This window comes from Lactuca serriola, chromosome 1 (assembly GCF_051521515.1).
Source record: "Lactuca serriola cultivar US96UC23 chromosome 1, Lser_US96UC23_V15, whole genome shotgun sequence".
NCBI classification, from domain to species: domain Eukaryota; kingdom Viridiplantae; phylum Streptophyta; class Magnoliopsida; order Asterales; family Asteraceae; genus Lactuca; species Lactuca serriola.
The window spans coordinates 210,200,431-210,226,146 of NC_136408.1; the positions used below are offsets into that span (position 1 = coordinate 210,200,431).

Consider the following 25,716-nt stretch of genomic DNA (forward strand, 5'->3'; position numbering starts at 1 on the left):
TTAGTTGACTTTTAGAGGACTGTCAGACTAAGTGTCATATTGATATTGGTAGCTCGGAGAGCTAGAGGAGCGGCGACTCAGAGGATTTTCGGTTAGCAGCCAGAGGATTATCGGCAGAGCTCAACAGTTCAGGTAAGTTTCCTTCTAGTAGGAACGGGTCTACGGCCATAGTGCCGACCCGATTAGTTAGTAGTAGTTTCTGGACTTCGGTCTGATGCAGTAGTTAGTATGTTTGATGCCTTCGTGGCTCAGACAGGATTTATGTGTTATGTGTTCCGGGCTACGGCCCGATGCAGTATGCAGTATATGTGTGTTCATGCTAGTTGATATGTTTATGTTATGCTTTGTGCAGTTAGTCCGGACTTCGGTCCGATGCAGGGGACAAGGTCCCAGTCAGTTTCCGGACTTATGTCCGATGCAGGGGGCATGGCCCCAGTTAGTCCGGACTTCGGTCTGATGCAGGGGGCAAGGCCCCAGTTAGTCCGGACTTCGGTCCGATGCAGGGGACAAGGTCCCAGTCAGTTTCCGGACTTCAGTCCAATGCAAGGGGCAAGGCCCCAGTTAGTCCGGACTTCTGTTCGATGGAGGGGACAAGGTCCCAATCAGTTTCCGGACATCGGTCCGATGAAGGGGGCACGACCCCAATTAGTCGGACCTGAGTCTGATGCAGTGGGCAAGGCCCAGTATGTGCTTTATATGTTATTGTATGCTATGTGGTAGATTGGGGGAGCTCACTAAGCTTCGTGCTTACGGTTTTCAGTTTTGGTTTCAGGTATTCAATTTTCAAAAGAGGGGCTCGGGAAGATTGCAGTGCATACACAATAGTCAGTTAGCCTGGGAATGTTTTCCTCTGATAATAAGATTATGTTTTGAATTGATACTCGGAAACTATGTCATGACTTATGATACGATTTTTATAAATATGGTTTTAGTAATGATTAAAAAGAAATTTTTAGCCGTGGTTTTTGGGTCGTTACAAGTTGGTATCAGAGACTTGGTTTGAGGGATTCGGGCGCACTCCCGAGTATGTCTGAACTCAAACTAAGGAAGTGTTATAAAGTTTTCAAGAGAAAAACCATGGTTACAGAAGAATTTTGAGAAAAGAAAATAATTTTAGAAAAAGTATAAAGAAAGGAGTTTTAGAAAAATCGAAAAGAGTTTTGAAAGGAGAAAAGGGGTGTGGTGCATGCAATCAGCCGAGCTCAAGTAAGTACTACCAAATTACCTATACAAGTTTATGTTATGAGTATCAGTTTCAGTTTCAGTAGAACAGCATGCTAGAATAGGACTAAGGATTTAGAAGGATGCCATATGTGCCTGTTATATGTGTCTCAGCTTTATGAGAATTGCATGCTAGTATTCAGTACACAGTAGTAGGACAGCTTGTTTAGGTTATGCCAGGTAGTATGAGTTTCACGTTGTATGCTACTACAGATTAGTCAGTATGATAGCCAGAGTAGTAGATGTTTGATTATGAGCACTCGATGCTCGAATGCTGCTTGCTTTGTGCTTTTAAGAGACTTAGTTATCCCTCACTAAGTAGTAAACGAATATGTAATAGTATTCGCGAGCTAGTTAGGGGAAGAAAGCAGGGACTTCTTATGCAGCTGATGGCGGAGAGTGGGTCAGAGATTTCCCTAGGGCAAGCCTATGATGAGAGTAGTAGAGATCAGTAGTAGTAGAAGTGACTTGGTGGAGTCGAGGCAGTACTTGAGGAAAGTACGGATAGATGTGGAAGGTAGTATGGGCACGTACTACTGAAAGGAGAGGATCCGTACTCGAATCAAGAAAGGCTAAGATGAATCCAGGGAACTTGTAGTGTGTGAGATCCCTCGAGTTTCGATGAGTATTGTGATGTTAGTGATGGCATGTTGCCGAGTATAGTGACGCTTCGAGGTATACGATATGGTAGTTCTGGTGTCGACGAGGGATCAGGCTCGGACTCTGGAGCCGGGCAGATTGATGACCAGATGAGGGAGTTCATTCCATTTGAGAATTACGCGCAATATCGTCCGAGCAGATTGATGACCAGATGAGGGAGTTCATTCCATTTGAGAATTACGCGCAATATCATTGACCAGACTCCTGTGATCCTCACTGTGATCAAGGAGGGCATTATAGAGATTTGTGATGAGAGGTCAAGTGCAGTATGCACTACGGTAGCAGTCATGATAAAAGACCTGTACGTTGATGTTTCAGGAATTCAGAGTTTGTGAGGCTTCAGATTGTCATGGGGATTAGGCACCCCATTGTTAGCAGTAGATTGTTGGCAGATGTCACCAACACTTTTAGTACCATACGTTGTCTCGAAAGGAGACAAGATCTAGCTTACTTCCTGTCTCTTGAGGGATAGAGGACGAGATTAATAGGAAGTGGTCGGTAGTGAGTTGTGTGATGATGCGGTTAATTCTAGGTCACGGGATGACTTTTAGACCAGATTCTGGGCAGAGTGTGCCCAGGCGATTGAGGCGCAACAGCTGGCGCAAGAGTTGTTAGATCTCCACCAGACGACTGAGACTGTGGCAGAGATCACTGCCAAGTCTGTAGGAAGAGCTTAGATGGTACCCCAGTATGCAGCAGATGAGGAAATGAAGAAGGTAAGTTATCAGAACATACTGTAGAATGATAGCAGGGATATTGTAAGTATCTCGGGCTGCAAGACCCTGAATGATATGACTTCTAGAGATCGTGAACAGGATATTGACTTAGAGCACATTGTTAAGAGGGAACCAAATCAGTTTCTTGTAGTGAAGGGTCTCGGGAGGAGACCGTAGATTTCAGATCAGCTTTTGAGAGGCCAGCAGGGTCAGATTCACTATAGCACGTGCGGGAAACTGCACAAGGGAGCCTTTCATTCCAGAGGCTTGAGTAAGTGTAACCCTGAGTTATCCTCAGTTTGTGTCCGAATTGTATTTTTTAAGAGACGTCATATGCCAATTGCATACCGAGAAGCATTAGCGAATAGTGATAGAGCAATCCCCCAGATTACGGGATTGGGAAGGTACAACGTCATCTTGGTTCATTCCAAGATTGAGGAGCAACACGAAAAGCACCTTAGAAGTTGTGTGATCTTTTGGATTAGCTGGTGTTGAAAACACTAGCAATGGTAAGTGTGGTTTCTAGCAGATTGGTCATGGGTGGTGAGAAGGATTGGGAATTCTTCCAGTTTTATGTGCTGTAAGGCATTAGCTGAATCAAAGTGGGGGAGAATCGCCCAATGATTCAGAAGCGGGAGTAGTTTTGAGACTAGGATAAGTTTTACATACCTTGGAATTAGAGGTCGTCCCCTCTAGATCAGGTTACTTCGTATACAGTAACTGTAGCATGTATGTGTAAGATTCAATAGTGCCTCACTACTTGCGGAAGGTGTTAGTCGGGTAATGATCAGTTATATTCTCAGTAGTGACAATCCATAGTTTCTAGTGGAGTAGCTAGCAGTCGGTAAGGAAGTGGGTTAGAGATGTTCACCCTAACCGCATGCTCTTGGGATGCAGTCATTAAAACAAGTACAGTTAAGGATTGAAGGGTGCTTGGTTAGTTAGCAAGAATGGTTCGGATCTGGTTAAAGTTAGCTGGAGCGCCAGCAGAGATAAATGTTGGTGGGCAGCAAATCGCCCTTTTAATGGAAGGAAGGTTAGGGAATCCTTTCGACCAGTGAGCAGTAAGGAGTTAGACGGATCCAAGTGGGGGAGAACCCTCCGAGTATACAAGGATAAAAGCACGTAGATCCAGAATGAGTACACGACCTCGGAGAAGAAAAGATAGTAGTGCAGTGATTGATGGATTGAGGAGTTCAAGATTGGGAATTTGAGGAACTTCCCAACAGTTAGTTCATGTAATCGAGATGGTTAGAAGCTGGTTGGGAATGTAGGATTGGAGGACCGCCTGAAGGACTTTAGTGAGTCGGAATGAGGATCTTGAGAACGGTTAGCAAGAGATGCTTTCATATTAAAAGCCAGTGGCAGAGACAACATGCAGGGTTGTGTAGATTCAGGAGTTGGGAGTTTGGAAACTTCCCAATAATAGTTTCTTGTATCCGGATTAGACGGTTGGTTTGGGAACCAAGCCGAAGAATTCCTCGACGAAGCGCTAAGTATATCAAGGATGTAAGATGTCGAGGTTGATGCAGTATTCGATGACTGAGGGCTGGTTTTGAGAAATCGGGATGAGGAATCACTAGCAGGACTAGGGATAGTCAGGATGTCCTCAGATACTAGTAGTAGTGTTGTAAGTCTGCGGGGGTAGCCGTTGCATTCACTAGCAGCCAGATAGTAGTGTAGGTTGTAAGTCTGCGGGGGTAGCCGTAGCATTCACTAGCAGTCAGATAGTAGTGTAGTGTTGTAAGTCTGCGGGGGTAGCCGTAGCATTCACTAGCAGTCAGATAGTAGTATAGTGTTGTGAGTCTGCGGGGGTAGACGTAGCATTCACTAGCAGTCAGATAGTAGTATAGTGTTATGAGTCTGCGGGGGTAGCCGTAGCATTCACTAGCAGTCAGATAGTAGTAGTAGTGTTGTAAGTCTGCGGGTGTAGCCGTAGCATCCACTAGCAGTCAGATAGTAGTATAGTGTTGTAAATCTGCGAATGTAGCCGTAGCATTCGTCAAGTTAGTAGATAGCATGAGCGCGTTGTTTGGACGCGGGGGAAACAGTAGTACCCACCAGTTCGGGTGCAGCAGTGAAGATATGGGAATCCACGGGTTAGATTTCGGATTTCCCAAATGACTCACTTATGGTTAAGCTGGCGATTCGACAGACGGATCGTCACCACAGTTATGAGATCAGGATAGCAGTGGACCGTTTGGGTTCGTGTATGTTAAGGGTTACCGTTAGTCTGGGAGCCGTCAAGTTATTAGTCGTGGAATTGATGATGTTAGGATGTGACGTTTGGACCTGATCAGTGGATCGGGATGTTGTTAGAGCCACAGTGACAGGATAACTAATGGAAACTAGTTCCAGAGAAAGATTTTGTTCAGAAGTCGTGGGAGCGACTAAGTGAGGAGTCCTTTGACTCCACAGTTGAGTTGGAACTCGGTGTTGCAGATAACCGGCAAATGATTGGAGACCAGGAAGGTCTTGAGATATTTTGGGAATCAGTGTTTCAGGCAGTTCGGTGTTTCAGGCATGTTTAGTGTTTCAGGTAGTTCAGTGTTTCAGGCAGTTCAGAGTTTCAGACATGTTCAGTGTTTCATGCAGCTCAGTGTTTAAGGCAGTTCAGAGTTGCAGGCAATTCAATGTTCGGATAGTTTCAGAGTTATGGACAGTATTAGTATTTGTGTTGGAATTCAAGTGAGGACGGTATAGTTGGTTGATTTGGAAATGGCAAGTCCCTCTCAGCAGGATCATTTGAGTCTTCTACCAAGTATAAGTGATCTGCAAGGGTAATTAGGCAGGTAGACTTTCTTTCAGGAAAGGAGACTCAAGTTTTTGGAAGTTGAGTAGTCAGATGACAGATAAGCAGGCTGGTTCCAGCAGCATCGATTCAGTATGGGTGGCAGAATGGATAGAATTGTTATAGATAGTCGAATTATCTTCAGAAGTCGCTGGAAGCGACTAGGAGATTGCGATGGAGTGTAGTGACCGGTGGGAGTCCGGTAACCCAGATATCGGCGGATTAGTTGGACAAGGGTAGTCTCAGTGCATCCGGTAGGCGGATGAGGGGCAATAGAATTTTTAGTCGGAGGAAGTAATGATGGGTTTTGGTCATAAGACATCCTATGTGCTCATACAAACCCTAATGCTTTAATCTAGGTTTCTCTATTGTACATGCTTTGAATCCAAGACTATAAACCCTAATTCTAGCATATGGAAATCAATATTAACATATAATTAAGTTCAAAATATTACCTTGATTGTTATGTAGCAATAACAATCCCAATTCCTCCTTGAATTGACTTTGGAAGGCTTAGAGTCACAAGTGTCACTCCTCTAATGGTTCACAAACACCATAAGCAAGAGGATGAAGAGGAGAGAGGTTAGAGGCTGCCCGAAACGTGTTCTAACCCTAGAAAAGAAGTTCCCCACGTTTTTGAGCCTTAAGGGTTGTATATATAGTAAGGCTATTAGGGTTATCTAACAAGGAAACCCTAATTTGGTTGCTTAAGCCCTAAGCAACCCATAGACTCCTTTAATCAAGCCCATGGACGATTTCCTTATGGGTTTCCCCATAGAGTTCGTTCACCCCTTGATTCAAGGCAATCCATGGCCCAAATTGCAATTATCTTATAATTACAATTCCAGTCCCTTATGTTTAATTAATCTCTTTTAGTCACAAAACTAATTACCAATTAATTATTGACTAATATTAATTAAATAATATGATTTCTCCTTTAATATATTATTCTCATATTATATTAATAAATCATATTTAATTCTTTCTCTCCATAATTCATCCTATCAAGTTGCTTTGGTGAAGGCAACCCAAAAGGACCATGCACCATCGGGTCAAGTACATACCAAAATAGTTATGGACTTAGACACTAATCCAACAGTCTCCCACTTGGATAAGTCTAATAACTTTTATGCGTATAACTTCAGATCCTGATCTGCAATCGTAGCTTTCCAAAGTCGCTGTCAACTCTGATCCTATCAGATACGCGTGTCCTTAGATAAGGGATCATATATTCCTCCATTCTAGATATCATATGAGATATGATTTCAAATCATTCTCTTTGTACTATATCTCGATTCCCGATTTATGACGACTGACTAATTGAATAAATCAAATTAGCCCTAGCCCAGCCGAGCATTTATGTTTGTCATCACTAAATCATCGAGGGGCCCAAAGATATCGCGTATATCCTACCTTGGATAAAAGGAACAGATAAACTTTGATACAATGCTCTCTTGCACTCACGCACCGAATCACACACAACAATATGTTTTATAACACCAAGTTACTAGTGCATTTACATATTATCAATGTGCAACCGATTCGCAAGATACAACTCACACATCTCGGTTTCAAGAATATAAGATGTTATCGTCTCACCAATCAATCGTGATACAATTCATGGAGTGATCCAAGTGAGCGTGGGTTTAACCTAATGCTCAAATCATATTCATAAGCACTCATGAACGTTGCAGCAAACATTTGCTTATGTCTAATGCTCTTTAGACAATCCACACACCAATTCACGACAGTCTTCATTCATATCTACTTCCAACATATGAACGACTGTGGCCCGTTTGAATAATTCGATTATTCTTAATAAATTCAATTATTCTGGAAGTCAAAACATGCTAATGTGAAACACAAGAATAATATTAATCCCATATGGCCTCAAACCTTTGAGTATAAATAAAACTCCTTTTATTTATCACCATATCGATTACTCATTATTTGTCGTTTTGGGTAATCAACTTCTTACTTGAATTATTACACTTGTCCCATGCTCCTAGCATGCACACAATGTTTACCTATGGTTCTTACTTTGTGAAATAGATCAAATTGAACACATTTCCAATCATTCTCATTTTACAACTCCAAATCCTTTTTCATAAGTGTAAGAATATCAAATTCTTGCCACTTATAAAATATGTTAGATTCTAGCATTTTAATGCAATGATCCTTTCGTAATGTCACTGCACCAAAGTTACCAAGACTATTGCCAATGATATTACAAAGTTCTCAATTGGAGATTGTTATAAGACAATTCCTTAGATATGATGTCTCTCACTCAAAGTACATTACTTTGAACATCCTTTGCATAATTGTTTCTAATCTAGTCATAGATTTTCAATATCCAATTCTCAATATGGACACGTTTCCATATTCTCCATATGACAACTTATTCTTAATATAATCTTATCTATTCATAATAATGTCGATATGGTCCATCCAATATGAAATATTTCCATAATTTCCATATGACAACTCATTCTTAATAGAATCTTTTCTATATCGATATGGTCCATCCAATATCATGCTTCCAACTACTCACAAGCGACCAATCCTCGTCAAACTTTGGATTGTCCTTTGATAGTTGTTTAATTATTTTAGTCAAAAACCAATTCTAGTCCCTTTTCCCTCTAAATGCGCTCGACATTTGGAAAATTTTAGAATGGTCAAACATTAAAGCATTTGCAATCGAACCTATGCCCGAAGCATATGGGACACGACGCACAATGTTTTATTTTCTATGTTCTCAAAATTCGAATTGTGAAGAGGAATGCCGTAATCATAATCGAAATTTTAAGAACACACTATGTACCCTTGACTAAATTTATTAACATTTCTCAACCTAAGCCTTTAGATTTGAAATGAAGCATAATATTCTCTCCCTTAATTATAGCAAAGCAACTATTCCTTCCTTACAACTTTGCAAGGAATGAATCTTGTTTTCTATAATTAATATTGCCAACTTGCCTTAATAATCATACAATCATAACTTTTATGCTCCCACTATCATGATGATTACTATAAAACATAACACTTATGCTCCCACTAGCTTCGACATGTATAAACATCTTAACTTTCAGAAAAACAATACCTATTGAATTTCTTAAGCTCATGTTTCTAATACTTGGTGCTTTGATAATCTTTTATCAAGGCTTCTTGAACTTATACACCTTTGCCTTCGATAGTTCATATGTATGTCTAAACACTTAAGACTAATTGCCAAACCTCACAATTCAAATTATGGAAAGGGATACCGTAACCATAATCGAATTCGAGAATGCAATTTTACAATCACTATCTTCTTAAAATCTTTCTTAGTGAAAGCATTTCCTCACAATCATTTTCATGAAGGAGGAAATCTTATGACACTTAGATTTTAACGGTGTATGTGTTCCTATCCATGTGAATTTGTCAAAACTAAAGTTTACGACAAATTCAAACTCATATGGACCGAACTTTCTTAATCTTGATTTCTTGCCTTATGGTATCACAGCTGCCCACCATGTCTTCCAAGTAGTTAAGCAACTCACTCTTTCCTATCAATGTACCTTTCATTGATTAAGGTGCTTTGCCTTTTGTGCGTTCAAAATGAGAACTCATAGAACTCACATACATAATTAACTCGATTGGATTGGCACAGAAACAAAATAATGTCAACACGATAGGTTGTAAACATCAACTCGTGTGCTAGTGATGATCGATAAGGTTTATTTGATTTGTTCTTGAAACCTTTCAAGACCTTTAAGACTCCCACTGACTCCTTGACATATAAGATTCTCTTGTCAAAACATTTCTTGACAAACAAATATTCAAGAGTTAGTGTAGCTTTTATCAAAACTCTTCATAAATTGGTCCTAGCTGGTCTTTGTCTTATCCAAAACATCACAACTTTCCACATTTGATGAATGTTACAAACCTTTTTAATACTTTTCCACTCAATGTCACAATATTTACTCTAAGACTTGTTTTGGAATGAATTATGATTGACTTCTTGATTTAACCATTTCTTCAATTCTTGATTCCTCTTCTTAAACATACAATTGTGCTAAGACTCACTTAGAGGATCAATTGAGATATGGTTCTTAATCATTAAGACCTATCATAAATCATAAAAGGTACTCTCCCTTCTTCTTAGAATGGAGAAACTTTTATCTTTCTGCCTACTTGATTCTTCTTATTCGTTCTGCTATTGATTTAAACTTTTTCAATCAATTCAGAATTACACTTAATCTTATACATATAATCATATTTACTAAACCTTTAGTAAATCATGATGAATATCTTTGTTACTCTTATGGTGGACTTTGAACAACACATAACTTTGTGTACACGATCTCCTAGTCCTTCACTTGACACTTTGTCAATCATTAGTCTAATTTCCAAATATGAAATTTCTCATTCATCGTGCAACCAAGTTGCGTGATTCCAAATTTCTGTCCAATTGAAACTTTGGGCGATGAGAAACTCTCCCAATTTGGTAAATTCTCGACTTTCCATAAATAACATAATAAGAACCAAATCCATTATTGTTAATAATAGAAACATTTTAACAACAATTTTTCATACACGCCATTGAAAGGATAAATAAATAAAATTTAAAATCAAAATTTATTTTATTGCGGAAAAATTTGTCCTTACAATGCAATTCATTGAAAAACTTATGCTAATACATCTTTCTTAGCAATCACGGTTAGATTCTGCTCACTTCTTCCCTTAAGCTTCCTTTCTTTTCTTCGATCCTACAAAACATCAATTGTAATCTTATCACATTATGTATTAAGAATCTAGAATAGAAGCTTAAAAGAGTTAGTTAATGGATTTTACCTATATTAGAGCCATACGTTTCGACTCTCCCATCTCTTAGATCTCTTAGGTAAATAGGGCAGCTTCGTCTCCAATGCCCCTTCTCTTGGCAATAAAAGCAAATCGACTCCTTTGGAACAGCACATGGAACTACTTCAGACATCGCCTTTCTCTTATGATCAAACTTTTCGATCATTGCATGTCTTTCGTCGCCATTGTCTACATCCATAGAGCTCTCAAAGGCAGATTCACCAATCAACATTGCTTTTCTATTGCGCCAAACCATTGCTAATGCAGCAGCAATAAGCATATAGGTGAGATCTCTAAGGGTCACGTCGCAGTTCATCATATAGTACTCTCTTACGAACTCACTATATGAGTTAGGAAGTGACTGAAGAACCCAATCAACAGCCATTTCCTCACAGACAACGGATCGCAACATTCTTAACCTATCAATGTGTGACTTCATCCCTAGGACGTGTGCACACACCGGCTTTCCTTCTTTATGTTTACTTGCCAAAAGGGCTTGAGTGATCTTGAACTTTTCAAGCCTTTGAACTTGTGGGTTAGGGAGAATAATTGGAGGAGGTGGAGGAAGTGAACTATGATCTCTTGTTCCTCGATCGAATCGTGGAATATCATCTTCATGTGGAATGCTTGTTCCACGGGATTTGACAAGACCATAGTTGTCAAACTTTGACATCTAAAAAACGGGAGAAAACGAATTCAAGTTAATTGATTGATTGAGTCCTTACTAAATCACCCAAATGAGATACTAACGCTAGGACCCAACACAATATTCTACAACTCGGGAGAGGGATGTCGTAACCCTAATTGCAGAATATTTGAAGGTAAGTGAATGACGATTCACTAATTTCCACCACGAAAACGAAAAAGAATTTAAGTTTTAAATCTATGAAAACTCCTAGATCCTTTGAGATTCATTGAACTTTCAATGGCATGTTTAAATCTCGATATGCCCCTCTTGTTTGTGACTGGGATGCCAAGGATCACAAAGAGGGTGTGAATAACCATGCAAACTTACATGGTGCCCTCACATGTTACAGTCACCTATTTGATGTGCCGGTAAACCACACATGCTCCACCGAACTATGACAAACATTGATTCACACTTTGCTGCCTTTGCTTAGAACCATTTAGTGTGCCGGTTAACCACACACATTCCACTAACGTCTTCGCAAGGGCCCAAAGTGTAATTTCATGGAATTGCATCAATTCACTTTTGCCTAAGTAACTAAGACTGGGAATTTTAAGAAAAAATTTAGTTACTTTAATAATTCATTATACTTATAATGGAAGGTTTCGTCCTATCCTACCCGTTCGGCTAACGACTCTCCACTAGTCAAGAGTGCGGTGGGTAAGAGTGGATACCCACTCAATCGCCATTTTATAGGCAATTTCCTTAAACACCCCTTATAGACCAGCTTCGTGAATGAGGCCTACTAACGGTAAGACTGACTTTTACTCATACATATATATAGTGTTAGACTTTTAATGTTATATATATAGTATAGGGTGTATTTTACACTTTTAAAATACTAGGTGGTTTAATTTAACAATTATACTTTTAATTCAATTAAATTGTTAACCTAAGCTTTTATGGATTTATTAAACCTCTTTTAATTATACACCTTAATTAATTAATAAAACCATAAGGATTTGATTTGAACTTTTTTCAAAACTATACTAGAGTTTTAGAATTTAACATTCCTAATTAAACTTTTAATCAACTTTTAAATTCCAAAACTTGAGGGCAAGTTTTGAAACATTTGAACACATTGGGGTTTAGAATTTAAATATACATCAAAATTAAACCATTTAATCAAAATTTAAATTCCAAAACTTGAGGGCAAGTTTTGAAACCTTTTTCAAAACATTAGGGTTTTAACTATTTAAATTTCAAAACAACAAAACTTTTGGGTTCAAATTTAAACTATAAAACCTAAGGGGAAAATATGAAACTTTTCATAACAACAAGGATCAAATAACAAATAATTTAAATTAACATTTAATCACATAATTATCCATATTTGATTTGTTTAATGATTTCTTGCAAAACAATTTATCAATTTAGTCAAAATAATTAATCAATTATCTTATAAGGAAACAATTATCTTATTAATTGATAAATATCTTCAATTAGATCAAAAATATAGTCATATATATCAAAAAATCGGATTTATATTGATCTAATATGATAAGGTAACTATCTATAAGCAAAAACAGCAAGAAATCGCGAAATACCCTCCATCTGACAAGTTGACTCGTCGAGTCAGGCTTGGACTGGTCGAGTCTGCATGGACTCGGCGAGTCCAGCCTCCAGAAACCCAAAAAACGAATATTCCAGTTATACAATGCATCAATACAATTGAAACCAAGCTAGGCTCTGATACCACTGATGGGTTTTGGTCATAAGACATCCTATGTGCTCATACAAACCCTAATGCTTGGATCTAGGTTTCTCTATTGTACATGCTTTGAATCCAAGACTATAAACCCTAATTCTAGCATATGGAAATCAATATTAACATAAAATTAGGTTCAAGATATTACCTTGATTGTTATGTAGCAATAACAATCCCAATTCCTCTTTGAATTGACTTTGGAAGGCTTAGAGTCACAAGTGTCACTCCTCTAATGGTTCACAAACACCATAAGCAAGAGGATGAAGAGGAGAGAGGTTAGAGGCTGCCCAAAATGTGTTCTAACCCTAGAAAAGAAGTTCCCCCCGTTTTTGAGCCTTAAGGGTTCTATATATAGTGAGGCTATTAGGGTTATCTAACAAGGAAACCCTAATTTGGTTGCTTAAGCCCTAAGCAACCCATATACTCCTTTAATCAAGCCCATGGACGATTTCCTTATGGGTTTCCCAATAGAATTCGTCCACCCCTTGATTCAAGGCAATCCATGGCCCAAATTGAAATTATCTTATAATTACAATTCCAGTCCCTTAAGTTTAATTAATCTCTTTTAGTCACAAAACTAATTATCAATTAATTATTGACTAATATTAATTAAACAATATGATTTCTCCTTTAATATATTATTCTCATAATATATTAATAAATCATATTTAATCCTTTCTCTCCATAATTCATCCTATCAAGTTGCTTTGGTGAAGGCAACCCAAAAGGATCATGCACCATCGGGTCAAGTACATACCAAAATAGTTTCGTGGTGGAAATTAGTGAATCGTCATTCACTTAACTTCAAATGTTCTGCAATTTGGGTTACGGCATCCCTCTCTCGAGTTGTAGAATATTGTGTTGGGTCCTAGCCTTAGTATCTCATTTGGGTGATTTACTAAGGACTTAATCTATCAACTAACTTGAATTCGTTTTCTCCCGTTTTGTAGATGTCAAAGTTTAACAACTATGGTCTTCTCAAATCCCGTGGAACAAGCATTCCACATGAAGATGATATTCCACGATTCAATCGAGGAACAAGAGATCATGCTTCACTTCCTCCTCCTCCTCCAATTATTCTCCCTAACCCACAAGTTCAAAGGCTTGAAAAGTTCAAGATCACTCATGCCCTTTTGGCAAGTAAACATAAATAAGGAAAGTCGGTGTATGCACACGTCCTAGGGATGAAGTCACACATTGATAGGTTAAGAATGTTGGGATCCGTTGTCTGTGAGGAGATGGCTGTTGATTGGGTTCTTCAGTCACTTCCTAAATCATATAGTGAGTTCATAAGAGAGTACTATATGATGAACTGCGACGTGACCCTTATAGATCTCACCTATATGCTTATTGTTATTGAATCAGCAATGATTTGGTGCAATAGAAAAGCAAAGTTGATCGGTGAATCTGCCTTCAAGACCTCTATGTATATAGACAATGGCAACGAAAGACATGCTATGTTCGAAAAGTTTGATCATAAGAGAAAGGCAATGTCTGAAGTAGTTCCATGTCATGTTCCAAAAGAGTCAATTTGCTTTTATTGCCAAGAGAAAGGTCATTGGAGACGAAGCTGCCCCATTTACCTAAGAGATCTAAGAGATGGGAGAGTCGAAACGTATGGCTCTAATTTAGGTAAAATCCATTGACTAACTCTTTTAAGCTTCATTCTAGATTCTGAATACATAATGTGATAACATTACAATTGATGTTTTGTAGGATCGAAGAGAAGAAAGGAAGCTTAAAGGAAGAAGTGAGCAGAATCTAACCATGAAGGAATGGATTTCGATCGCATTTCTCGAAGATTATATTCTTGAGCTACTACTTAGAGTTCGAATTAGATTGCTAAGAAAGATGTATTAGCATAAATTTTTCAATGAGTTGCATTGTAAGGACAAATTTTTCCGCATAAAATAAATTTTGATTTTTTTTTATATTATCCTTGCAATGGTGTGTATGAAAAATTGATGTTAAAATGTTTCTATTATTAGCAATATTAGATTTGGTTCTTATTATGGTATTTATGGAAAGTCGAGAATTTACCAAATATGGAGAGTTTCTCATCGCCCAAGTTTCAATTGGACAGAAACTTGGAAGCATGCAAGTTGGTTACACGATGAATGAGAAATTTCATATTTGGAAATTAGACTAATTCATTGACAAAGTGTCAAGTGAAGGACTAGGAGATCGAGTACACAAAGTTGCGTGTTGATCAAGTCCACCATAAGAGTAACAATGATATTCGCATTGATTTACTAAAGGTTTAGTAAATATGATTATACTTACAAGATTAAGTGTAATTATGAATTGATTGAAAAGGTTTAAATCAATAACAAAACGAATAAGAAGAATCAAGTAGGCAGAAAGATAAAAGTTTCTCCATTCTAAGAAGAAGGGAGAGTAGCTTTTATGCTTTATGATAGGTCTTAATGATTAAGAACCATATCTCAATTGATCCTCTAAGTGAGTCTTAGTACAATTGTATGTCTAAGAAGAGGAATCAAGAATTCAAGAAATGGTAAAATCAAGAAGTCAGTCATACATCGTTCGAATAACAAGTCTTAAAATTAAGATTGTGACAATGAGTGAAAAGTATTAAAGGTTTATAACATTCATCAAATGTGGAAAGTTGTGATGTATTGGATAAGACAAAGACCAACTAGGACCAATTTATGAAGAGTTTTGATAAAAGCTACACTAACTCTTGAATATTTGTTTGTCAAGAAATGCTTGTTGACAAGAGAATCTTATATGTCAAGGAGTCAGTGGGAGTCTTAATGATCTTGAAAGGTTTCAAGAACAAATCAAATAAACCTTATCAATCATCACTAGCACACGAGTTGAGGTTTACAACCTATCGTGTTGACATTATTTTGTTTCTGTGTCGTTCCAATCGAGTTAATTATGCATGTGAGTCCTATGAGTTCTCATTTGAATTCACAAAAGGCAAGGACCTTGATCAATGGAAAGTACATTGATAAGAAAAGGTGAGCTGCTTAACTACTTGGAAGACATGGTAGGCAGCTGTGCTACCATAAGGCAAGAAATCGAGATTAAGAAAGTTCGATCCATATGAGTTTGAATTTGTCGTAAACTTTGGTTTTAACAAATTCACATGGATAGGAGCACATACACCGTTTAAGTCTAAGTGTCATAAGATTCCCTCCTTCATGAAAATGATTGTGAGGAAATGCTTTCACTAAGAAAGATTTTAAGAAGATAGTGATTGTACAATTGCATTCTCGAATTCGATTATGGTTACGGTATCCCTTTCCATAATTTGAATTGTGAGGTTTGGCAATTAGTCTTAATTGTTTAGACACACATATGAACTATCTAAGGCAAAGGTGTATAAGTTCAAGAAGCCTTGATAAAAGATTATCAAAGCATTAAGTATTAGAAACATGGACTTAAGAAATTCAATAGGTAATGTTTTTCTGAAAGTTAAGATGTTTATGAATACATGTCGAAGCTAGTGGGAGCATAAGTGTTATGTTTTATAGTAATCATCATGATAGTGGGAGCATAAAAGTTATGATTGTATGATTATTAAGGAAAGTATTGCAAGGTTAGCAATATTAATTATAGAAAACAAGAGTCATACTTTGCAAAGTCGCAATAGTTGAAGAGTTGTTTTGCTATAATTAAGGGAGAGAATATTATGCTTCATTTCAAATCTAAAGGTTTAGGTTGAGAAATGTTAATAAATTTAGTCTAGGGTACATAGTGTGTTCTTAAAATTTCGATTATGATTACGGCATTCCTCTTCACAATTCAAATTTTGAGAACATAGCAAATAAAACATTATGCGTCGTGTCCCATATGCTTCGGGTAAAGGATCGATTGCAAATGCTTTAATGTTTGACCATTCTAAGATTTTCCAAATGTCTAGCGCATTTAAAGGGAAAGGGGACTAGAATCGGTTTTGACTAAAATAATTAAACAACTATCAAAGGACAATCCAAAGTTCGACGAGGATTGGTTGCTTGTGAGTAGTTGGAAGCATGGTATTGAATGGACCATATCGACATTATTATGAATCGAAAAAATTCTATTAAGAATAAGTGGTCATATGTAAAATATGGAAATGTTTCCATATTGGATGGACCATATCGACATTATCATGAATAGAAAAGATTCTATTAAGAATGAGTTGTCATATGGAAAATATGGAAGCGTGTCCATGTTGGGAATTGAATACTGAAAATCTATGACTAGATTAGAAACCTTTATGCAAAAGGATGTTCAAAGGAATGTACTTTGAGTGACAGACATCGTATCTAAGGAGTTGTCTTGTAACAATCTCCGATAAAGGACTTTCTAATATCATTGGCAATAGTCTTTGTGACTTTGGTGCAGTGATATCATGAAAGGATCATTGCATAAAATGTTAGAATATAGCATAATCTATAAGTAGCAAGAATTTGATATTCTTTCACTTATGAAAAGGATTTGGAGTTGTGAAATGAGAATGATTGGAAATGTGTTCAATGTGATCAATTTCACAAAGTAAGAACCATAGGTAAACATTGTGTGCATGCTAGGAGCATAGGACAAGTGTTGTAATTCAAGTAAGAAGTTGATTACCCGAAACGACAAATAATGAGTAATCAATATGGTGATAAATAAAAGGCGTTTTATTTATACTCAAAGGTTTGAGGCCATATGGGATTAGTATTATTCTTGTGTTTCACATTTGCATGTTTTGACTTCCAGAATAATTGAGTTTATTAAGAATAATCGAATTATCAAACGGGCCACAGTCGTTCATATGTTGGAAATAGATATGAATGAAGACTATCGTGAATTGGTGTGTGGATTGTCTAAAGAGCATTAGACATAAGCAAATCGCTGCAACATTCATGAGTGCTTATGAATGTGATTTGAGCATTGGATTAAACCCACGCTCACTTGGATCACTGCATGAATTGTATCACGAGTGATTGGTGAGACGATAACATCTTATATTCTTGAAACCGAGATGTGTGAGTTGTATCTTGCAAATCGGTTGCACATTGATAATATGTAAACGCTCTAGTAACTTGGTGTTATAAAACATATTGTTGTGTGTGATTCGGTGAGTGAGTGCAAGCAAGCATTGAATCAAAGTTTATCCGTTCCTTTTATCCAAAAAAGGATAACAGCGATATCTTTGGGCCCCTCGATGATTTAGTGATGACAAACGTAAATGCTCGGCCGGGCTAGGGCTAATTTGATTTGTTCAATTAGTCAGTCGTCATAAATCGGGAATCGAGATATAGTACAAAGAGAATGATTTGAAATCATGTCTCATATGATCCCTTATCTAAGGACATGTGTATCTGATATGATCAGAGTTGACAGCGGCTTTGGAAAGCTACAATTGCAGATCAGGATCTGAAGTCATACGCATAATATTTGTTAGACTTATCCAAGTGGGAGACTGTTGGATTAGTGTCTAAGTCCATAACTATTTTGGTATGTACTTGACCCGATGGTGCATGGTCCTTTTGGGCTGCCTTCACCAAAGCAACTTGATAGGATGAATTATGGAGAGAAAGGATTAAATATGATTTATTAATATATTATGGGAATAATATATTAAAGGAGAAATCATATTGTTTAATTAATATTAGTCAATAATTAATTGGTAATTAGTTTTGTGACTAAAAGAGATTAATTAAACTTAAGGGACTGGAATTGTAATTATAAGATAATTGCAATTTGGGCCATGGATTGTCTTAAATCAAGAGGTGGACGAATTCTTATGGGAAGCCCATAAGGAAATCGTCCAAGGGCTTGATTAAAGGAGTCTGTGGGTTGCTTAGGGCTTAAGCAACCAAATTAGGGTTTCCTTGTTAGATAACCCTAATAGCCTCAGTATATATAGAACCCTTAAGGCTCAAAAACGTGGGGAACTTCTTTTCTAGGGTTAGAACACGTTTTGGGCAGCCTCTATCCTCTCTCCTCTTCATCCTTTTGCTTATGGTGTTTGTAAGCGATTAGAGGAGTGACACTTGTGACTCTAAGCCTTCCAAAGTCAATTCAAGGAGGAATTGGGATTGTTATTACTACATAACAATCAAGGTAATATTATAAACCTATTCTCATGTTAATATGATTACTTGTATGCTAGAATTAGGGTTTATAGTCTTGGATAACTTGCATGTACAATAGAGAAACCTAGATCCAAGCATTAGGGTTTGTATGAGCACATAGGATGTTCTTAGGACCAAAACCCATCAGCTCATTCAAGCTTCCAAGCCATTTTTGGGTGATTTGAAGGAAGAAGAAAGAGGGAAATCATGGATGCTTCAAGGATTGGTCTTAGATCTGGAGTTTGAGGAACCCTTCTGAGTTATTGAAGGTACTAATTCGTTTCCTTCATTTAGATCTATTCTAGATATGAGATTTGGGGCTTTTTAGGCAAGTTTATGAACCATTTCGAGTTAGAAGCCCAGATCTAAAGTTGCTACTTCAGATCTAAGTGTATCTTGGCCTGGAGAATCATAAAACATCAGTCTATGGGTTAATTGTTAAGCCCCTTTGTCTTAAACCCTAGTTCATGGTGTATTTAGCCTAGATCTCCTTAGCTACACGTAAAGTTTTCCACTTTACGTAAGGAATAGGCTTTAGAAGAGTGGATCTACAGTTTGGAGTCCATGCATGACTCAAAAGCCTCTGAATATATGAACGACTGAATAGACTCGGCGAGTCCTTCGAGTGGACTCGGCGAGTAGTATGAAGATGGAGATGAACTCGACGAGTTGGATGAACAACTCGGCGAGTCTGTTGAAGATTGCCTCGAACTCGGTGAGTTTGTTCTTGGACTCGGCGAGTCAGTTCACGAAACCCCAAACCCTTCGAGTTAAGACTTGGATCAGTGAGTTGAGTGGGGACTCAGTGAGTTGGTCCGGTCAGGACTTGGAAATCCGTCAACTCGGCGAGTCAGGGGCTGACTCGGCGAGTCGAGTCGCGAATGAATGGATTCTGAGCGTATTAACTCGGCAAGTCAGTAGGCAGACTCGACGAATAGGGCTGACCAGGACTTTGACTTTGACCATAGTTGACTTAGTTGACTTTTAGAGGACTGTCAGACTAAGTGTCATATTGATATTGGTAGCTTAGAGAGCTAGAGGAGCAGAGACTCAGAGGATTGTCGGTTAGCAGCCAGAGGATTATCGGCAGAGCTCAATAGTTCAGGTGAGTTTCCTTCCAGTAGGAACGAGTCTACGGCCATAATGCCGGCCCGATTAGTTAGTAGTAGTTTCCGGACATCGGTCCGATGCACTAGTTAGTATGTTTGATGCCTTCGTGGCTCAGACAGGATTTATGTGTTATGTTTTCCGGGCTACGGCCCGATGCAGTATGCAGTATATGTGTGTTCATGCTAGTTGATATGTTTATGTTATGCTTTGTGCAGTTAGTCCGGACTTCGGTCCGATGCAGGGGACAAGGTCCTACTCAGTTTCCAAACTTCAGTCCAATGCAGGGGGCAAGTCCACATTTAGTCCGGACTTCGGTCCGATGCAGGGGGCAAGGCCCCAGTTAGTCCGGACTTCGGTCCGATGCAGGGGACAAGGTCCCAGTCAGTTTCCGGACTTTGGTCCGATGCAGGGGGCAAGGCCCCAGTTAGTCCGGACTTCTGTTCGATGCAGGGGACAAGGTCCCAATCAGTTTCCGGACGTCGGTCCAATGCAGGGGCACGACCCCAGTTAGGCCGGACCTGAGTCTGATGCAGTGGGCAAGGCCCAATATGTGCTTTATATGTTATTTTATGGTATGTGGTATATTGGGGGAGCTCACTAAGCTTCGTGCTTACGGTTTTCAGTTTTGGTTTCAGGTATTCAGTTTTCAAAAGAGGAGCTCGGGAAGATTGCAGTGCACACACCATAGTCGGTTAGCCTAGGAATGTTTTACTCTGATAATAAGATTATGTTTTGAATTGATACTTGGAAACTATGTCGTGACTTATGATACGATTTTTATAAATATGGTTTTAGTAATGCTTAAAAAGAAATTTTTAGCCGTGATTTTTGGGTCGTTACATTTTCGTATTAGGTTCCTGAAACAACATAATTGAGACAATTCAGTAAACCCTAAACCAATTTGAATGAATTATTTTATAAAAAATATTATAAAAAAAGAAAATTAAGATTACCTTATATAAATCTTCAACCAAAGCAAGAACTATGTAGTCAGAGAGCTACTTTATATAAGATTCATTACAACCTTGAGCAAGCCCTTTTAACATCCTTTAAAAAGTTCGAATATTTATGTATATAAACGTCTTTATTGTAATAAACAACCATCATGGAAATACAGTTCTTAATGGAAAAAAGGAACATCCCCTATACCAACAACAATAATTATAACCAGTAGGAGTGGCAATAACGGAATATACCTTCAACATGTAATCAGGACACGAATCTTCTACAATCCAGTTTGATGCTTTCCAAGAATACTAACCACTAGAATCAATAGCATCTTTAGCTTTACCCTTAGCCTCTTCATAAACTTGTACTCCAAAAAAAATCTCATTAGTTAGCAATTAAGAAACCAAAACCTGTTATTAACTATCTGTTGAAAAGAATACTAACCGATTCACGAAAACAAGTCAGACCAACTTCATTGAGTGCAGGTAAGTACCCTCGAGCAATGAAATAACGATCAAGATAGTTGAACTCATTGTGTTTCTCTCTTAGGCGATGCACAGGTTGACAAATGAGCTTGTAACCCATCCCAAATTTCAGTTGTTTTACCACTTCTATTAATCTAAAAACTTCCCATGCAAATAACATGAACAATTTTTATCAACTGAAAACAGATCACAGATGAAGAATAAAAGTACTCAATACAAAAGAAACCATACTGCCAGATGTATCCATGATCAAGAAACCATACAAAAGACACAACTACCAAGACCATATTAACTCAAGAAAAACTAATAGCTAGTGAAGTGAATAAAAGAATGGGCTCAGATTGAAATAACAAATTGGGATATGAGTGTCATAACTCTTAAGTTCAAAATAGTGAAACAATTAGATTAGATCATATTTATTATTTCAGTGGGAATAAAAAGTATGTAACCTTTTAGATCCCAATATATAACAGACACAAAATAAGAAGAATATGGGTGAGCACCTGCTTCTCAAGCTCCTTAACCCTCATCTCTGCATCCTGACAACTTTCTTCAGCAAACCTGAGTTGCACAATATAAATTCAACAATGAAGACCAGATATATATAAACAAAGAATACTATAATTAGAACCCACCTTCTCAAGGACATTGTCATTCTCTTCTTGTAGCATATCAAGTTGCATGATATAGCATAAGTTAACGAATTGTACATCAGTTAAGCTAAAATTGAAATTGAAGGGAACAAGAAAAGTAAAAATTTCCCAGATGGTGGCAGATGAAACGCTGAGGAGAGAAGGAGGAAATCAAGGATTCACAGATGAAAACAAGATGAAAAATGGAAACCTAGAAGAAATTAAGAAATTGTTTGATGTTTTGAGAGAGCGAGAGAGAGAGAGAGAGAGAGAGAGAGAGGGAGAGAGAGAGAGAGAGAGAGAGAGGGAAATGGAGAAATTGACCTTGAACCAGATGTATGAAAAAAAACCTAGTCGATTAGAATGTCTCTGCAAACCTCCAGTGATTCACGTTCAACGCCAATGCCTCTGAGAATAATCTGAAAAGTACGCCTCCGAATTTCATGACTTGATTTGAGTACTCGATTTGAAAGTCTCTACAAACCTCCAGTAATTCCTCAGGCGGCGGAGGTGACGAAGCCATAAATGAAAATAAGGTGTCTCTCCAGTTCAAGGTGGGGGAACTATAGAGATCGTAATTGCTATTATACACTAATGTACTCGAAAGATCCCTTTCTTCACCTCGCCATCTTGTTCATGAAATCTACGAACTCCTTGAACCGCCTCATCCATAACACTCACAGGAATCCCATGATTCACCACCTGAAAAATACCTAGGTTCGCGGAGGCTTCACGAATCATCTCCACCATCGATGCTCTATGGGTCAATTGAAGGTCTATGACCGAAATCTTGACAGCAACGATGGATATTTTGGGAGTGGTGTCCCATGGGTGGAAGAAGATGGGAGGTATTTTCCAGATTCCGACATCGACGAGGCCTTTGACGCCGGTTTTTGTTTGGTCGAAAGCTTTAAGCTCCGATTGTTGATTGTAGCTTGAGCCGACTGAAGCAATGGTGGCAACCGTTTTCGTGAAGATGATCATGTTATATATGTGAAGGTATTCTCTAGAAATGTGAGTGAGGATCCTTGCAATTATGGCCCTATGAATGTAAAGTGTTCGATTTCTTGTGAAAATGAAGCGATAGAGATTGATCTATGGAGGATATGGGTCGTTCTTTGAGGGATGAAAAAACCCTAGTTTCTTAGACTTTTTTAGGACGGGGTTTTCTAATTTTAGATTCCTGCATGGTATTAAGGAGGGGACACGATGTTTGATGAGACAAATAAGGAGGTCAGGAGTGGCGGAGAAGCGGATCGGATCAGAGAAAGGAGGGAGAGGGGAGAAGATGAAAGATAGAAAGAAGGTAGAAGTCGGGTTTTCAAAATTTTAGGGATTTCGTTTCCCACTCCAATAAACACGCGTTTTTAATGTCACTCTCTTTTGCGTAACAAAATTTTAGGGATTTCGTTTCCCACTCCAATAAACAATTTTAGGGATTTCGTTTCCCACTCCAATAAAGCGACAGTTACAGAGGACGTGCCTTTAAAATAAAGTGCCCTCCGTGTTTTTAATATCACTCTCTTTTGCGTAACAAAATTTTAGGGATTTTGTTTCCCACTCCAATAAACAATTTTAGGGATTTCGTTTCCCACTCCAATAAAGCGACAGTTACAGAGGACGCGCCTTTAAAATAAAGTGCCCTCCGTGTTTTTAATTTCTTTTCTTGTGACACTAATTTAAGGGCACACAATAATGCGTGACATAAATCCTTTAATTTTTTAAAGAGATGACACATTTTTAATGTCACTCTCTTTTGCGTAACATAAATCACTGAGTGTCGTGGTTTGCGCGTCGTAAAAGGGTCTTTTTCTTGTAGTCACTATGTCTCAAAGTGGGTGGAAGCAAAGGCTACAAGACATGATGATGCTAAAACCGTTATTGGCTTCCTAAAATCAAACATTTTGCCAAGATATGGTCTACTAAGAGCCTTGCTGAGTGATAGAGGAACCCATTTTTGCAACAAAATAATGGAAGCCTTGATGAAGACATATGGTGTCACGCACCGGATATCAGCCGCCTACCTTCCATAAACAAATGGACAAGCCGAAGTGTCAAATAGAGAAGTCAAGAAAATTCTTGAGAATACAGTCAACACCACACGAAAAGATTGGAGCTTGAAGTTAGAAGATGCATTCTGGGCGTACCGAATAGCCTACAAAAATCCAATTTACATGTCTCCATTCTGCATCGTCTATGGAAAGTCTTGTAATTTACCGATCGAATTGGAACACAAAGCATATTGGGTAGTTAAAAAGTGTAATTTCAATATCGAAGAAACCAGGAAGCATCGAAAGATGCAACTTCAAGAAATTGAAGAGTTGAGAAACGAGTCTTATGAAAATGCAAGCATCTACAAAGAAAAGACAAAAGTGTTTAATGACAAGCATGTCACTCGAAAGCATTTTATTTTGGGTCAAAAAGTTCTTCTTTATCATTTGCGTTTAAAGCTATTCCTGAGAAAATTGTGATATCGATAGCAAGGACCTTTAATCGTTATAAAAGTGTTTGATCATCATGCGGTTGAAATGAAGAGTTTGGAAACGAATCAAATCTTCAAAATGAATGGCCACCATTTGAAACAATTTCATGAAGGTTTAAGGAAGCAATAATATGCCTTCACAAAGACGTTAAATAAATGAAATGTGAATAAATAATCTCCGCTTGAAGTTTGGATGATTCTAGACTTGATGTTGGTTAAAAATAATCATCTATAGGTTTAAAAAAGATTTTTGTGAAGTTTGGATGAAAACCAGAGTTTGTGGAGTGAAAAATTCCACAAAATGTCAAAATTTTGAAATTTGTACGTCCAGGGCCTTCACCCGCGCAATGTTTCGCGACCCACGGCTCACCCGCGCAACTAGAAACTCAAAATTGTTCCAACATGAGATGTCTTCTGATGTCCACACACGACCGATCCCCCACCCACGCAAAGTTTGCGAGACTGTCCCTTCACCCGCACAATGATCAATGAGACTGCCCTCCCACCCGTGCCACTTTGCACGGCCCAGACCTTCACCCGTGCAGATCTGTGAGCGTACCCTCGCAAACTTGTGCAGCTAGCTCTCTCACCCTCACAAACTTGCGCAACCAGCTCTTTTACCCCCACATCCTTGCACGACTCGCACTCACCACTAATGCATCCGTATGAGACCCCGATGTTCTTTCCATATCGTCCTCACGGGTCTCTACCACCTTGATCTCGGTATGATCCTTCATTACCCTCATCCTAAGCATTGAGGACAATGCTTCATTTTATGCTTGGGGTGAAGTATTCTTATCTTTTATTTTTTTGCATTTAGGTTGTATATAGTTGCATTTAGAGTAATTCATTTAGGGCACTAAAAAAATGTTTAAAAAATTTCAAAAAAGAATTACATATTTTTCCTCTCTCTTTTCAAACTTAAATACTTTTTAGATGCATTCTAGTTTAAGTTCATGCATTTTTGTTATCTCTTGTCTTCTCATCCCTATAGGTACCATAGCGTCGAGTCATAAGTATTGAACCATAGATTCGTTCTGGGTCTTGTTATGGAATTCCTTGTAGTGGATAAATGGGACACAATATGAGCCTCACGAACCAGTTTGAGACAACTTGTGTGAGGGTCAGATGTAGGAAGTTTGATTGGGTCTAGGTGCGGAGCGATGTGGTTGGTCAAGACAAAGTGTGCAAGCAAATAATTAGCCCGCTAAGGTAGTTTGAAGACATTGAAGATTCACATCTTGGCTTTAAGGGAATACCCCTTAGTACTCCCACGTCTCGTCTGAGCCTTACTTAGTTACTTTCGCACCACCTTGTTAAGATAGGTCATCATTTTTCTAGGGGTCTAGAGTAGATAGT

The 25,716-nt window shown here is 38.2% G+C and overlaps 1 pseudogene; it reads right to left on the reverse strand.

The window, feature by feature from the left end:
- Positions 1-22,466: 22,466 nt before the first annotated feature.
- On the reverse strand, positions 22,467-22,859 carry LOC145065809 (1-aminocyclopropane-1-carboxylate oxidase homolog pseudogene; annotated as a pseudogene).
- Positions 22,860-25,716: the final 2,857 nt, after the last annotated feature.